Genomic DNA, 13,246 nt, shown 5'->3' with positions numbered 1-13,246 from the left:
CAATACGTAAGAACAGGACATGTAACCTCTACTTGCATGGTGACACAGGAAGTCACAGTGTCCTGCCAAAAACTGTACTGCACCAACTTCACATGCAACAACAAATTGCTGTTTTAATGTTTTAATGAATGTGGGTTTGCAGCAGGAGTTACAGACAAAGCGTTTGATCTGTTTTTGCTGTGTTTTCATCGAATTGCTAAATAACTAAACACAATAAACCCTGGGTATTTCATGGACAAAGCAGATTATCACACAGTCTGCTTCTGGAGCCTAATTCGAGCCACTCCTGTGATGCCCACTTTATCCTTCATAGCCTTCCTTAATTGAGGTCTTTAGTCTATGTGTGTCGTCTTTTCTTCCCTCATAAATCCTCACACTTATCTGCCTTAAACCGAGGCTAATTACACCAGCCGCGGTCAGGTCCCGTTTCAAAAACAGAACCACACCCTCACCATGAGTAAATAACCGGAACATGGGAGGGAGGTGACTGAAACTGGAGAATGATGTAAGATGTTGATCAATAACACAAATATATTGATACATAAAGAAATGATGTCACATTAAAGGTTGAATTTGTAAGTTTAGTGTGAGCTTCTGTGCTGTAAGTGAAGTTTGTATTGGAGTCTGTGTTAATGTGGGAGCTTGAAGTTTGTTAGCTAACTCCATTTCTAAACTAGTGGTAGCTAATGCTGCACACTGTTAAAAGTGCACAATAGAGGTACTCAGCAGTTCTGAGAATACACTGTAAGCCCAGACTTTGTATTTACTAAAATGTTTTAATTACAGTGTATTTAAATGATTTAAGTTTTATTACACTACTATAAAATGTTAAGTATATTCTACTAATTTGTAGACATAGTTGAAAGTACGGAAAAGTTTAAGTTGCATGGATTTAAATCACTAATTTTTTGTCATGACCACAACTTTTTATCACCGCATTGCATTGTGGGTATTGGGCATGTTGTTGAAAATGTGTGATTTTTATGTGCAGGGGTTCTCAGGGAACTGACGATATTAAGTCTAATGATTATACAAAGCAATTGACATTGTAACAAATTTTGAGTTAAATTAACTTGGCATTTAGTGTGTTGTACTTAAAACAACAATTCCGTTCAAATCAAGCATTTAAGTTTAATACACTCAAGTTTCCATTACTCATTACTTACATTTTTTAAGGCAACCGGTTCTCAATTTTTTAAACTAAACTCAACTTATCTGGTCTTACAGTGTATGAGTTATTGTGGGAAAAACTAATCACGTTCTCCAGATGGACTTTAGTGGATGTCGGTCATGGACGTAGGGAACTGAAGCTTGTTATTAGCTTAGAAATGGAGTTAGCTTATGTCAACAAACACCCGGTTCCTACTACAAAACAAACAGAAACGTCTGGTAAGTGAAGGCAAATGTGGTATATTGGACCCTTAAATCATACTGTAACTGCCTCTGATTTCAGCAGATTTATGAGTTTTTTGGTTCCTGCCTTTTGTAACGGTCATTTGGGAGGGGGAAACTAAATGCCGCTAGATTTGTGTTCTACCAGTAATTAATTAAACAAACACAGGATGTCCCATATGGTAAAAGGAATGAAAAACGATAAAAGAATTCCACAAAGGTGATATAAAAGTGACTCAAAGCTAACAAGTAAAACCTGACATGGAGAGAAGAAGAAGACATACAGAAAAGGAGATTAGTCCGTCGTGAGAGCAAGGCAGTCCACGAGGTCAGTTTAAATTAAGTTATATTTATCTGATTAATGTGAAGTAATGGCCAAAGCTTATGATTTATGTGCTTTTGTTGTCTTCTTTGTTGTTTTTCTTTATAACCCAGTTCTTACAGGTTGGTGTTGGATGAAATAAAACCCATTTCTGACCATGTTTCATGCCTTTCTATCAGAGGGTTTGACACGTAGAGCACTTGTAACATAGTTGACAAAGCCTGACAAACATAAAATATTAAATATCAGTAACAAAATCGAAGTTTCATTTAACCTGAGAAACACAAATGTCAAGATTTTCTGTTTAGGATCCTTCCATGGTGTTCAAACCTCAGGGAATATAAACCCAACATCATTCTATACACTTGCTCATAAGTTAAGTGTAAAATTTAAATTAGCAACAACAGACAGTAAAAACATGTGGATGGACCTGTTCAGACATTGTCCACTGCAAACCATGCCAGGACCTAATATCAGTCCCTCCAGAAAAATGTTATGTGATCACATAATTCAATGCATAATTAAAGAAATAGCGCACATTATGTGGGGGTCTGCGTTTTTTCAAAAAGGGTGCGTATTCACCACAATAATAGCATATTTTCGTTCAAAATACGCAAAATATGTAGGACTTGCATGATTTCATAATCCCCGCACTTTTCCGCATGAAGTTTAAAAAATATTATATTGTAACTTGATACGGGTAGTGATGTAATATGCAATGTGCAACGTCATCGGCTCACATGTTCAACTAACGTAACATAAACTAACTGCAAACATCAGAAAAAATCCTGCAAGAAGATGGAAAATGCAGCTCATTTGCCAACAAATATATCTGCAGAGACAGAGCAAACCACTACCCAGTGTCCTAAACAAAATCGGAGTCATACTTTTTTTCATCCCATTTAACTGTACATTGGAACAGAAGAGAAAAGTGACGCTGGAGCCACTTTTCCAGCGTGAAACATTTGAAAATGGTTTCTGTTGCAGCGACAATAATGTTATATGAACATAATTATAATATAATTGCCGTGAAACAGATGGCCTTTTCTACCTCATTTTTGTGAAGCAGGAAGCAGTTATTTTAGTTTTGACACTTGTGACTCAGGAATGTTAAACTACATTTGAGCCATGAACTAAAACAGAACCAGCCCTTTCTGTGATGTAGTGGATGCTAACTTCTGTATGTTCGCTTATCATAGGATGTAATTAGGCATTTTTCATTTTGTAGTAGCCTAGTTAGAACAGGGTGTGGGAAGATTTTTCCAGTTCCCGCATATTTTTGCAACTTTGTGTATTTTTTGCAAATTCCACCGCATAAAATCACTTAAGAAGCCTGCATATTCAATCACATAATCAAAGATTTTTGCTGGAATTTTTTCTGGAGGGACTGTTATATTATGTCAGAAGTGATTATATTTGGACAAAAAGATGGAGCTGAGGAACATAATGGGGTAATGAGCGAGCTAATGGTCAGAATGAAACAAAGGACTGCTGTAAGTCTGTGGGAGTCAGGGCTTTTTACAGGGAATTACAGGGAAGTTACATGTCCCAGTTGTTGTGAACTGGTAAAATATTATCAGTTATAGCATGAACAAATTGTATACTAATCAAACTGTAGGTTTTTCAATTCTGAAGCTATATTTAGCCTGATCTGTGTCAGTCAAATGACACCAGCTAACTGGATATGAGGACGATATGTAATGACTCAAATGTAAAATGTCGTAAAAATGAGCCTTTGTCCATGCAGATACAAATAAGATAAAAAGTTCATACAACAGCGAGAGGAACAAGTTCGCCTACTGTTTCCTTTTGTGGTAGTCAGAGGTATCTACCTACTGGGTAAACAGGACTAGAGATAACAGACACAGCCCTGTTACTTTTCAGTGAGTAATGTTTGGGTTTCAGCTCCAAGTGACTGACTCACACAGAAAAAGGCTTGGCTTCTATTGTGCTTATTTCTCAGGAATGTAAGTTGGAACTGACCAAATGATCCATGTTTTTTTTTCTTTTTATCTTTTTTGTTGTTTTTGTTTGACCATTTACAGTGAATATTAGAGGTCATATTACGGCTTTGGTTAGAAGGTGGGAAACTGTGTCTAACATGAATAATATAAAGATGAATTTTAAGTCTTAGATCTGCTTCTGGGAGAGACGTAAGGTTTTACAAATTCCAAACTGAGTCCAAAGACATCTTACAGTTGGTTAATGGTAATATGAATAATTGCAGATGTATTTGTTAATAGAAATGGATTGCATTCACAAAGTCAGGCAACCTATCCCACAATTACAACTTCAAGTGTTGTAATTCCAAAAATAAGTCATAATTATATGATCAAAATGTTATAATTATGAGATCAGTTAAGTGTAGTAATTACTCAGTGTTGCCTAAAACGGACACTGCTGAGAAAAAGCTCATATTTCAGTAAAAATATTTATAAAAATGGAAAGAAGTGCAACCATGCATAGAGAACATAGAAAGAGCTGAACCTCTTTGTCCAGTCTAGTGAGAATATCTGGTATGGGTAGTGATCATACATCATCTCATCACAGAGCAGTGGTTTGTCCCAAGGTGACTTCAGCAAGGTTTACGTCTAAAAGGTGGTCTCACTGGCAATCAAGACTTTATGTGGAAGTAACGTATGGATTTATGCTATTTCTTTTCTTTTTTTTATTGTGGATGTTTTTACTTATCCTATGGACCGAGTTTTTGTGTCCGTAATAAAGCTTGAATGAATGAATGATCACTGATACATCTTTGCTAAAGCTAATTTCATATTCACATTTTTATTTAAAATATTTTATTTACAAATTAGCCATCACTGATTATTAAACGTGGGGTGTGAGATGTTTTCCTGGAGCATTTTTTTTTACAATATTGCTTAAAATCCCCTTCACACCCCGATTACAACCGATTAATTAAATGCTCTAACAGAAAAATTTAAAAAATGTAGTCATCTGTGGAACGGACAGGACTGAAAAACACCATCCAATAATTTTGAGCATCCAATCGAAATGATTAAACGGTGATATGTCTATCAAACTCAACTGCCATTTGTCCCTCCCCCCTCCTCTGTGCGTACCTCTCTTCATGCATGAATCATGCGTTCTCAGAGGTTTGGAGCACTTTACAGGAAATGGCGCCAGAGCTTGGCTAGTTATATTAGCTATATTAACTATATTAGCTATATTAGAATGAAAGTTCACCGGCAAACTGTTTTATCACTAACATAAATCACTAGGAAATGTAACGTTAGTCAGATAGGTATGAACTGGGGCTGTTCTGTAAGAGCGGGGGTGTTGGAGGAGACTGAGTGAGGTATGCATGGATCTGCGAGCCGGAGTCGGAGCCAGACCCTTATGCAAAGAAAATATATTTCTCTATATATTGACTGTCAATATATTACTGACTGAAAAATATATTACTGTATAATATATATTTACATTTAAAATATAGAGAATAATATATTGTGTCAATATATTTTGTATTATATTACAATATATTGAAAAATACATAAGGAATTACCGCTTTCCATATATTGAAACATATATGACAATATATTTACTTATACATGTAAATATATGTCATTATATATTTAATAATACACTTCATAATGCATGTGTGCATATATACATACATATATTGTCTATTGAATTACTAAATATATATAATCATATATTTAGTAATACACTTCAAAAAATATGTATGTATATATATGTACATCTTTTTCATCCTATGTTGCCAAAATGACTAAGAAGGCATCTTTTTTCAGTTAACACTTTTTTCATGTATATCACGATGCATATTTTCACGAAATATGTTATTATGCACACCAAGTATTGTAAGTGTTGATAAATATCTGCTTTATGTAAACTTGTGTCAATGGAAAGAAATTTAGTTTCAATAAAATTATATGTAAAAATATAGGGCAGTTTTTGTCTTCATTGCAATATATGTTTTATATGTATCAATATATGATTAAAGCATATATTGCAGTATATTGGAAAATATATGCACTACTTTCCCATATATGGAAATGTATTTTTTAATATAATGCATTACATTTTTCAATATATTGCCATATATTTTTGTTTCATAAGGGGAGCCAGGGTTGGAGCCTGAGCTGGGGCTGGAGCTGGTGAATTGATGTTATTCAGCGCTCGTGAACCCCTGGGAACAAGCACTGTGTGTGCCAGTACTCTGGAGGCGTGACTTCAGGGGGATGTCTGAAGAAAGGGGTTTGGACTTTTAAGTATTTTCAAAATGTAGCTCGTACATCTCGTACCCCACCCACCCAGATCTCGTACCCCACCTTTAATGCGTAATTAATGTACAAGATTTTATTCCTACACTTTATTGGATGTTATGTCTTTTATCTTACTACTCATATTTTTATAGGATAAAACAGCCTATATGACAGTAACTGATAATTACAGCTTAACCTTTCTCATTCTAATTTATTAAGATATGAGGTTATAATTATGACATTCTGATCCCATAATTATAAGATCTCAAATCTTTATGCCATACTGGCTCATAATTAATACTTTTTTTTGTGCGCACAATGAACTTCCATAACCTTCTACTGTGCACATGAGGTACGATACTTAACAGAACAGGTCTAAAACAATTCACCATGTGTTCTAAACTCATCTCAGTTCCATCACTGACAGTTCTCATATGGGTATCAAGCTCACAGCTGATTTCCACTCAGTAGGCTTCAATGTTCGGACATTTATTAGAGTAACGTCACACCTGCGTTCACAGAGCTACGTTGGATTAAAGCATAAATCACTATCCTCTTCTAGGGCTGTACTCATGCTCATGTATTGTGTTATAGTTTACTACGAAGCACAAACTGTGAGCTTTTACTCTTCAGAGATGACCATATTAAGCATTTGTCGTCAAGAAATGAGACAAAAAAGAGCATTTTGTCCTGAACATGTGTTTCATATCTGATGGATGGTATGTAAATTCTCTCAAGTACTGAACTGCACAACTAATTAGAGGTACTTGAACGTCACTTGACACTTTCAGTTTTGTGCTGTGTTTACTTCTGCTCCACTACATCTCACATATTGCACTTTTTACATCACTGCAGGCTTTAGTCACTTGTTACTGTTAGGATTATTGGCAATATAACAAGCTTTTCCAATAAAACACATTGCTAAACATTAAACCGGTGGCTTCTGATGTCTTACAAAATGTACTGCTCAGAAAAAAGGCCTGGGAGGAAGCCAAATACATCTGAAATAACCAAACAGTCCATCCAGAAGTCGATCTGATCATTAGCAAGAGAAATGTAAATATTTAAGAGAGACTTAACATTTTTAACTTTAATTGTGTTTAAACTATCAAGTGTCCCTTTATATAAAACTGGATAGATAACAGTTGAAGCTCAAGAAAATAAAACAGCCTTATTTCTGGGAAATGAGTCTAATGGTTTTTTAAAAAGAAAGTGACCTTGGAAAATATGTTTTGCATTGGAGAAGTATGCACTATGTCATGTACTGTATATCTAACTTTCCCTGAACATATTCTGGGTAATACTGTGCTGCATTCAAGTAGGAACAAGGTAAAAGAATGGTTTGCATCACATCTCAACAGAGGAAGAAGATAGAAATGAGTCCTTTTGCACAACATTTCGGTTAAAAAAAACTCAATATAGGCTACTCTTAAACAGAGAAGAATCTGTGTCTGTGTTTAACCCATAATGACTCAGTGCTACTTTTGTGGCAGTTACATATTATATTAGGTATAAACATATTTTTTTCCACATTTAACTTTTCTTAAAGGTGCGGGAGACTTTCGTGACCAATTTTTCATCAAATCTGTAAAACCTCAGTCATAGCCTAAGTATCACGAATCTGTAAGTTTTTCTGTGATTACTCAGCTGAATCTCTTGCATTATGGTGAACAATTTCGAAGTGTCATCCACCATAAACAGACCTATGTTTACAAACAGAGTTGAGAGGTAACTCGGGCATCTTCGGAATTTTGTTGCGACGTGCATTGTGGGAAGTGAAGGCGAACCATATAATATTATATGGTTGAAAAAAACACGTGCAGAAACGGCTGAAGGAATATGCATAGAGGGAAGGGAGCTCCTGCCGTTTCCGCCTCGTGTCTGTAGCGACTGCAACTACAACTGCCAGACAGCAGAGCAAACTGGCGTTTCCCACAATGCACGTCGCGACAAAATTCCGAAGATGCCCAAGCTACCTCCTGGCTCTGTTTATAAACATATGGTCTGTTTATGGTGGATGACACTTTGAAATTGTTCACCGTAATGCAAGAGATTCAGGTGAGTAATCACAGCAATACTTACAGATTCGTGATACTTAGGCTATGACTGAGGTTTTGATGAAAAATTGGTCACGAAAGTCTCCTGCACCTTTAAGTGATTTATCAACATTTACGATAACAAAGTTGTTTGTATTTTGTGTTTTTTCAGTGAAATCATGCATTGTCTGATGTTTAATTTACTGATTATGTAGATGTTCATAAAAGCGCAGATTAAAGTTGAGGAATATTATATCAGAAACAGAGAAAACTGACAAGAAAGTGACTTTTTCAGGATAGATATAAATAACTGAACATAAACCAAGTGTCTCCATCCTCTGTCATTGATCCAACTCCATGGGTTTTACTGGTGAATTAATGTTGCAGAAGATGACGGTGTTTCCACAGTAACTACAGAGCCTCTGAACATCCAAATGGGTCATATCTGATGACCATGAAAAGATGACAAACTGCAATTTACACCAATTATTTACACTTATTGATAGGATTAATGGTTCAGAAGTTCTTAAACATTAAATCAGTAGATGCTTTAGGTCACCAGTGGCTGTTTGGGTCTTTATGGGTTAAGTTTCTTATTATAAGCACAACTTGCAAACATTTTGTCTTTTTTTTTTTGGTTTAATTTTTCCTTGGGTAGACATTGATTCTAGATTTAGCACATTCAAATACATGACTGTGCTGCTCCCACTGACATTTTTTTGTTGTTGCTTAAAACAGACTATTTGGTAAAAAGGGCTTCTGCTGTGTTTTGCACGGGGACAGTGGGGAAATCCACTTTTCTTGCAGAACTGCAATCAAGAGATTTCAGAAGCATAATTCTTAAAACAGGGGCTGCTAGTGCTCACTAATCCAAGCGTCCCGCAATAAGAAAAAAACAAACAAAACAAAAAATAAGCAAGTGGTGCCAGGCACAACAAACCCCGCCCTTTGCACGTATTGTACTTTATTTTTGCATCGATTCAGCTGATGTCATCATGTCTATGTGTGTGCTGATGTCAGCATATCAGTTGCCTCTATATATGTGCCAAGTTTGAAGCAAATCAGAGCAAAATTGATGTTTTTACAGACATTTGAAATTTCACCCATTATAAGTAAATAGGAGAAAAAAAAAGATTTAAAAAATTCATATAAAATCTTAACTTTCACCTACTTTCCCCAAAATGTAACCACATCTATTCTGGGTCACTGGCAATCTATAAACCCAGTTTGGTATGAATTCATCCAATAGTTTTGCTGCTAGAGTGTTAACAACAAAAGAAACACAGAAACAAATGAACAAACCGAACCAAAAACAATACCCCTTGCCTCCCCTTTGGGGGGCGGGGTACTTATTTGGTTGGGGAGGGTGGGATGGGATTTTTTTTTTTTTTCATGTTAGTAGAATCTGTTCAGTTGTCATATTGCACATTAATGTTTTGTATTCTGCACAGAATCAATAAAAAGATGATTAAAAAAACCCAAACAAAACCCAGACTATCTGATCAGAATGGTGTGAATATTTTGTCTTGGTAGTGTTCTTTTTTTGACTGCACATGCCACACACACACACACACACACTGGTACTTCACTGTTAATAATCTAATAGTACTATATAATCAGTCTGTGAGTCTTTAACATCAGTATGTTTTAATGCTAATACTTGTGCATGTTTTTTAAGTAGGGTTTTTCATGTAGGATGCTTGCTTGCAGTTCAGTCATTTTAGCTGCTGCATTGATACTTTGTGGTTCCTTCTTCCTCGTCTGTGGTTCACTCAGTCCTCTCCACTATATGTTTCACTTGCAGTAGATGTTGCACAATAATGTTTTACAGGTGGATTTACTTTTGACTTGTCTTAGGTAATTGGTGACTGTGCAGTCGGATCATTACTCTGCTTTTATTCCATGTGTGTGAGCTGAGAATACTGGTTTCCCATTCTTATTCTTCTCCTCCTTCACCACTGAATAACTTCTTATGCAAACAATAGCCCTGGTTTCTATGACGATATGAAACAAGAGGCCTTCTCACACTCTGGTTCTCAGGTTTGGCATTTTTGAAGAAACTGGCAGGGCTTGGATGCACTTTGCTTTTGTTTGTTTTTAATATTGTTAGCCTTGCGTAGTCAGACCTATCGCTCTCCACACTTGATTTCAGAGCAGTGTAATAATCTGGACAAGCAGAAATGAAAACGCTGCTGCTGCACATAGTCCTAGAATAACCTAATAACACTACTAACACTCTATTCTCAATTGTTGTTTTTGGTTTTTGGCATTTTTGGTGCAGTTTACCAGTCAATATCAGCAGAAACCCAGAACACCCATTACTGGATCCTGCATGTGTTTGTCCATGTAAATGTCATCTGTTCTCAGTTGGTTGTTGTATTAGTTGAGTTAAAGGTTTTATTAGAAATTAATTAAAAGGTATAAGTTTAAAGGATAAATTGGGCTGCATTCTTACTTAATAAAGCCCATGTGTTACTTCTGTGGTTGTTCCAATTTTTTTTTTTTTTTTTTTTCTATTTTTAACCTTTCTTAAGTGAATTATCACCATTTATTATAATATTATCCTCTGTATTTTAATTTTTTTTCTGTGAAAATCAGGTATTTTCCTATATTTAATTCACTGATCATGTAAATTTTCATTAAAAGCTCAGGTTAAAGTTGAGGGTTATTATATCAGAAACAGAAAACTGAAAAAAAGTGATTTTTCAGTAAAGTATATCATTAACTGAATGTAAAACAAGTGTGTCCATCAACTGTCACTGATCCAACTCCATGGGTTTTACTGGTGAATCAGTGTTGTAGAAGATGACAGTGTTTCCATGGTAACTACAGAGCCTCTGAAAATCCAAATGGGTCATACCTGATGACCATGAAAAAATGAATAACTATCTTGTGACGCACCGCCCTCAGCGGTGCTAGTATTTATGTTAGTTGGTTTCGTTCATTTCCTGTTTTATTTTGGTGAGGGGCTTTGTTCGTCTGTGTGCACTTTGTCTGTCTTGTCTGTGTCCTCCCTGATTCCCTGGTTGTTTGCACCTGGGGCTGATTACCTCTCCACCCTTTATATACCCTCCTCTCCTTGTGTCTGTTGTCAGTGCGTCTTTCATGCTGGTCAAGAAAAGAACTCCTTCGACATTCTCGTGTGCTAATTGAAACCTTTTGTAAGTTTTTTGATTCCACATGTGAAGAATTTTGTTGTACTTTGAATGAGAAGATTTTTGTGTTAGATTTTTTGATACCATGTTCGTGGAGACTTTTTTTGTTAGTTTTTTAAAACCTCATTTGAGAAGATCTTTTTGTTCATTTTTTGATGCCACGCTTGTGAAGAACTTTTTCTTAGAATTTTTTAATACCTCGATTGAGAAGGTTTTTGTGTTAATTTTTGATGCCACATTTGTGAAGATATTTTTGTTGTTTTTATATTTTGAGTTGATAAATACTCAAACTAAGTTTATGTTGGTCTCAGTCTTGTGCATTTGGGTCCAAGCCTTGTGAGTTTCTAACAGTATCTTACACCAGTTATTAGTAGTATTAGTAGATGCTTTTAGTCGTTGGCGGTTGTTTGGGTCTTGATGGGTTAAAACACAACGACTAAAAGCATAAAGGTGATAAAAGGATCTACTGTAAGAAACATGTTCTTAGCTGAGGTCCTTCTGTCATTAGATTCATGCCCACCACAATAATTGAACATTTGGTAGTTTCAACTTTTATTTCTTTTTCTTTTGTTTTGATAAAGTTCCCAAGGTCACAAATGAATGTTCACTGTTTTAAACTGCTCTGAGCACTGCAGCCAAAATAAATCTGTCTTCATGATTCAAAGCCAAATCCAATACATGGGCACTGGTTCCTCTATGTCAGGGGTCCCCAACTGGTGGCCTCCGGCCCAAATGTGGACCACCAGAGGCTTTCATCTGGACCGTGAAGCCTTTTGACTGAAACAAAGACACTGTTTGTACTTCTTTTGTTATTTTACCTAACAACAATAAGGTCGAATCATCGATTTATATCAGAATCCTAAAGTGTGCAGATGGTGGACACCTGTCTGTTCATCTGAAGATAGTTATCTATCTACCTACCCCTGCCCTGTTATTAAGTACCTTTCAGAAACGTGCATATATACTGTATGTTATAGGATATATGTTATACTAAACCTTGGACAGGGACACACATTGACTCTCTACGTAAATGTGATTTATTTTACAAAACTTTTGGACATGACTGTATGTGGAAAAACATAGAATTTAATTTTAAAACATGGGGGAAAAAAAGAGTCCTGAGGAGGCCCAACATTTATCTATTGGGTCCTAAACTGAAAAGTTTGAGAATCGCTTTGTTCCCAAAACATTAGAACCCCCCATCCCCTCCCCTTAGTGTTATTAGTCCACCATGGAGCATGTGCACATATATTATGTTCATATATGTTATCTCTATGCATGGAAAGTCCCTATATACATACACACACATATTGTTGTGCTTGGAGCTTTTGCTTAAGTGAACTGGGCTCTTTCCTGAAAGTGACATTGGAAATCATTTCCCACATCCCAGAATCTCCTTTGAGTGAACTTTAGTCCGCTTCCACTTTGAGTACACAACATAATATACAGAACTTACAGCTGTTTGCATAAATGAAAACATTTTTTTATCCGCTGTGGGTTCTAGATCAGCTTAAACACTGTCCATGCAGCTACTCAACCTCAGAACAAACGGATTAAACATTGTGATGGTTGTGCTCATGGTTAACCATCATGTTATATTTGACAACAAACAGATTTTTTTTTAAGGGAAAAGAGAAGAGATGAAACTGTCCATTGTGATCTATCCATATACGTTTACATATGCACATAGATTTATGTACCCTTTATATTCTATTATAGTTTATTCTGTATACCACCTATTTATTCTTATTCTATTGTTTTTTTTTAACCTTTTTTTTTTTTTTTTAATTTGCATGGCTTTTTAATAAGATGAGAGAGAAATGGTATCTCCTTTGTATTAGTGCATCTAGTGAATAGCCAATACAATCTCTGAATCTTTAAAAGGCCTTTTATAGTGTGATATGCTATTGAAACACCAGTACAAGAACTAAATAACATTAAACTGGTAAAATCTAGAAATATGTCAGTGAAAAATTAATAAAATAAATACAATAATACTAAAAAAAAAATAAGTCCATACCTGCTGGTGTTGACACTTATTTCCCTGCCTCACAGTAAATCAACTTACATCAAAGCAGCAAAATTCATCCAAATATA

The 13,246-nt window shown here is 35.6% G+C and overlaps 2 protein-coding genes and 1 non-coding gene across 3 annotated transcripts in view; 1 reads left to right on the top strand and 2 right to left on the bottom strand.

The window, feature by feature from the left end:
* Window positions 1-13,246, bottom strand: part of LOC115435634 (zinc finger protein 239-like) — a 695,125-nt gene that overhangs the window by 542,570 nt on the left and 139,309 nt on the right. The window lies entirely within an intron of this gene.
* rab25b (RAB25, member RAS oncogene family b) overlaps window positions 1-13,246 on the bottom strand; it is a 29,183-nt gene that overhangs the window by 14,837 nt on the left and 1,100 nt on the right. The gene's annotated exons all lie outside the window — the stretch shown is intronic.
* Window positions 8,743-8,876, top strand: LOC115436490 (U11 spliceosomal RNA). Its single transcript, XR_003937840.1, has one exon. It is a non-coding gene; the product is annotated as a U11 spliceosomal RNA (small nuclear RNA).

The sequence above is a fragment of the Sphaeramia orbicularis genome, chromosome 16, assembly GCF_902148855.1.
Source record: "Sphaeramia orbicularis chromosome 16, fSphaOr1.1, whole genome shotgun sequence".
In the NCBI taxonomy this organism is placed as follows: Eukaryota; Metazoa; Chordata; class Actinopteri; order Kurtiformes; family Apogonidae; genus Sphaeramia; species Sphaeramia orbicularis.
This window is presented reverse-complemented; position numbering and strand designations above follow the sequence as displayed.